Source organism: Dioscorea cayenensis, chromosome 8 (genome assembly GCF_009730915.1).
Source record: "Dioscorea cayenensis subsp. rotundata cultivar TDr96_F1 chromosome 8, TDr96_F1_v2_PseudoChromosome.rev07_lg8_w22 25.fasta, whole genome shotgun sequence".
In the NCBI taxonomy this organism is placed as follows: Eukaryota; Viridiplantae; Streptophyta; class Magnoliopsida; order Dioscoreales; family Dioscoreaceae; genus Dioscorea; species Dioscorea cayenensis.
The window spans coordinates 14313811-14317546 of record NC_052478.1 but is presented as its reverse complement, the minus strand read 5'-3'; the positions used below and the strand labels follow the sequence as shown (position 1 = coordinate 14317546).

General features: G+C 44.2%; 2 non-coding genes across 2 annotated transcripts; one reads left to right on the top strand and one right to left on the bottom strand.

Annotated features, from left to right (window-relative positions):
* Positions 1-677: 677 nt before the first annotated feature.
* LOC120268051 lies at positions 678-784 on the top strand. Its single transcript, XR_005538722.1, has one exon. It is a non-coding gene; the product is annotated as a small nucleolar RNA R71 (small nucleolar RNA).
* Positions 785-3378: 2594 nt separating this feature from the next.
* On the bottom strand, positions 3379-3485 carry LOC120268006. The gene has a single exon (XR_005538677.1). It is a non-coding gene; the product is annotated as a small nucleolar RNA R71 (small nucleolar RNA).
* Between the last annotated feature and the right edge of the window lie 251 nt (positions 3486-3736).

The following is a 3736-nucleotide window of genomic DNA, read 5'->3' as shown; positions in this document are numbered from 1 at the left end:
GCCCCACCTGATTTTCAATGTTATGTAAAGAGGTGGTGTGGTTGCGAAGTGTGGCCTCAACTGATTCAAACTTTGTATTTGCAGATTGCACAAATCTAGTCAAGGCCTTCTCCAAATCATTCATTCGGGTTTCCAAACCTGAAACTCTGTTTTCCACATGCGGGGCTTGTTGTTGTGGTTGGAAACCCGGTGGCCCCATGACCTTTGGTGGACCCTGATTGCTCCATGAGAAATTGGGATGATTCTTCCAACCCGGATTGTAGCTATTGCTATATGGATTTCCTTGAGGTCTCACGCCATTACCTACAAAATCAACGTTCTCCACCGAAGATACATCACCAATAGAGATCGGGCAATCAGAGGGAGCATGTGCTCCACCACACCCGATGCAATTCGTCATAGCCGCTACTCTATTTGAAGTTAGAAGATCTAACTTCTTACTCAAATTTTCCACTTGAGCCACCAATGAAGTTACTGAATCTATCTTATGGAGACCGGCCACCTTTTTTTTCTCCCTAGCATTCCATTGGTAGCTGTTTAACCCCATTTCTTCAATTAACTGATGGGCCTCATCGGGGGTCTTGCTACCTAAGGTACCTCCTACTGCCGTATCCAAGAGTTGCTTTGTACTCAGGTTCAAACCGTTGTAAAAGGTCTGAACAATCATCCACTCTGGAAATCCGTGTTGCGGGCACTTTCTTAGGAGCTCCTTGAACCTTTCCCATGTCTCAAATAGAGACTCCAATTCCAACCAAACAAAGGATGAGATCTCATTCTTAAGCTTCACAGATTTTCCAGGAGGAAAATAACGGGCAAGAAAAGCTTCTACCATCTTGATAAGTGCTTGTGCGATATGAATGGGAAGCATTCATTCCTTATGTTGAGCATTACTTTTCTCAGGATTTTACACTAATATGTGTGTTTTTATGTTACTTTCGTGCAGGTAGGGTTGTGAGGCCAAGCATAAAGGAAAGATGCCAATGTGGATTACAATGCACCGATTTTGGAGGAAATCTTGCTAAGGTTCAAACAAGAAGACATAGGTCGATGTGAGATGCTAGAGTGTGTGCCAACCTCCTCGTATTCGAGTTGACACATCCATTTGGAGGGGCACAAAGGCAGTCACACTCGAGCATTCGGACTTATGCACATAGAACAAGAGCTTCACCAACGTGCTTATCATTGAAGATGCAAGTGATCCACGACGTGAACGTGTGCCCGTTTACATTACTCCAATGAAAGTATGGATTAGGGAAGCTATTCAGGCCGGATATTGTAGCAGAGCAATGTAGCAACACGACAAAAAGTACTGTAGCAGCATTGTTCACAGCCGGCGGAGAAAACAGGAGTTCAGAGGATCCACACGGGCGTGTGGAAATTATCCACGCCCATGTGGAAATTCCCCAAGGGTGCGTGAAGCATCCACGCCCGTGTAGTCGTCCGATTCCAGCCCTATTTAAAGCCGAATCAGCCCCGGTTTTAGCATTCATTTCTCCATCTTTTCCCCAACTTGAGAGAGGGCTTCAGCTAGGGTTTTGACGGGTATTGGCCAAGGTTTTGGAGAGGTTCTACGGCTCCGACATCGTTATTCCTTAGGAAAACGATTGGTAGGGGAGCTTCCGTCGAGGCGTATCCTATACCGGACGAGAGAATCCTTGGACGACGAGTAGAGGACTTTCCACAAGACCATCGACATGACTATCGAGGGGGTTTCTTTATGGATTCATTGCTTTTACATTCTATTTCTTTGATTGTACTTAGCTCCATGGAGAGCTAAACCCTTAGTGGGCACTTGGGTATTGTGAACCCTAGGATGTATTCGTTTCTTTGAATCTCTTTATTATGCTTTCAATAAATTGATGTTTATTGTGAGTTCCAACCTTGAATGCTTGATTGTATGAACATTTCCCCTAGAGTGACACTAGGGTTGAGAGTTTTTGTTGGTAACCTTGTGAGTGAGTGACACACCACGAGCGTTAGACAAAGCTAGGTTGGAGAAGGTTGAGAGGGTGAGTCGAGAGGTACAGGAGCGTCCCCTTTACCCTCCGGCGTGATAGATTCTACCTCCGTTCCTCGTGTTCTTTACGGTCATAATAGAGTGAATGGTCTAAGGGATGAACTACTGCTGGGGCTTAGTTGCGTGTGCAACGGAGTGAAGCGTTGAGGTGATCTTAGTATCTAGGGCTCAATTGTGGTTAGGGACCTTCCACTTTGACCAAAGGGTTAGGTCTATAATAAGGAAGAGATTTATCACTTGGAATCCCTAGAGCTCATTGCAACTCTATGCGAGTGCGAGGTGTTGAGATTATTCAATTTCTTCTCCGGGACATGTATAGAGTTAGGCATAGTTGACCTTAGATTTGGGACTATGTAATTAAGGATTTCCACGACTCACCATTGCATTGATTAGGAAGCATAATAGAGGGTTCTTGCACTTGAAACAATTATCCTAGGCGGAGCATTATCCGGGTACCCCATCTTTATCGATTGCCTTACCCCCTTCTTTACTTTTGCTCTCTTACTTGTTGCTTTTAATGTTCAGAATTGAATCATTGTCACACTCATTATCATTGATCTTTTACATAGCTAAGAATTAAATTAAGTATTTTTATTCCCTACTCCCTGTGGATTCGATACCCGCTCACCCGGGATTATTACTTCGACAAACCCGTGCCCTTGCGGGATATACACAAGGGGATCTTGTCAAGTTTTTGGCGCCGTTGCCGGGGAGTAGGCGTTTAGAGATACTTTGCACTTTGTTTTCTTAGCTATTTCACCACATATTTTATTTCATATCTTCTTATTCTATCATCGTTATGATTTCTTTTTCTTTCTTTTTGGTTGCAGCTACAGGTTATGACCCGAGGGAATCCCTCAATATTGATTGAAGGGGATCCTAAGCTTGAATGTACACTTAGAAGGAAAGGGAAAGAGCCTGTGCAAGAACAGTCTAATCCAGCTGATTTGGAAGCAGAAGAATCTGAAAACATGGCAGAATAGAATGAGCAACAGCGAACATTGTCCGATTATGCCAGACCTTCAGTGTTGGGAACACAATCGAGTATTGTGCATCCCCCAATTACAGCTCAGAACTTTGAGCTGAAGCCGGCATTCATCCACATGTTGCAGCAATCCGCACAGTTTAACGGTTTGGCCGATGAGGATCCAAACAGTCACATAGAGAGCTTTCTTGAGGTGTGTGATATGCTGAAGATAAATGGGGTGAAAGATGATGCAATCAAATTGAGAGCCTTCCCATTTTCCCTAAAGGAAAGAGCGAAGCAGTGGCTACACTCGTTACCTAGAGCGTCAATTACCACGTGGGAGGAGATGGTGGAAGCTTTTCTAACCCGTTATTTTCCTCCCAGAAAATCAGCAAAGCTTAGGAATGAGATCTCATCCTTTGTTCAGTTGGAATTGGAGTATCTATTTGAGACATGGGAAAGGTTCAAGGAGCTCCTGAGGAAGTGCCCGCAATACGGATTCCTGGAGTGGATGATTGTTCAAACCTTTTACAATGGTTTGAACCCGAGTACAAGGCAACTCTTGGATGCGGTATCAGGAGGTACCTTAGGTAGCAAGACCCCCGATGAGGCCCGTCAGTTGATTGAAGAAATGGGGTTAAACAACTACCAATGGAATGCTAGGGAGAAGAAAAAGGTGGCCGGTCTTCATGAAATAGATGCAGTAACTTCATTGGCAGTCCAAGTGGAAAATTTGAGTAAGAAGTTAGATC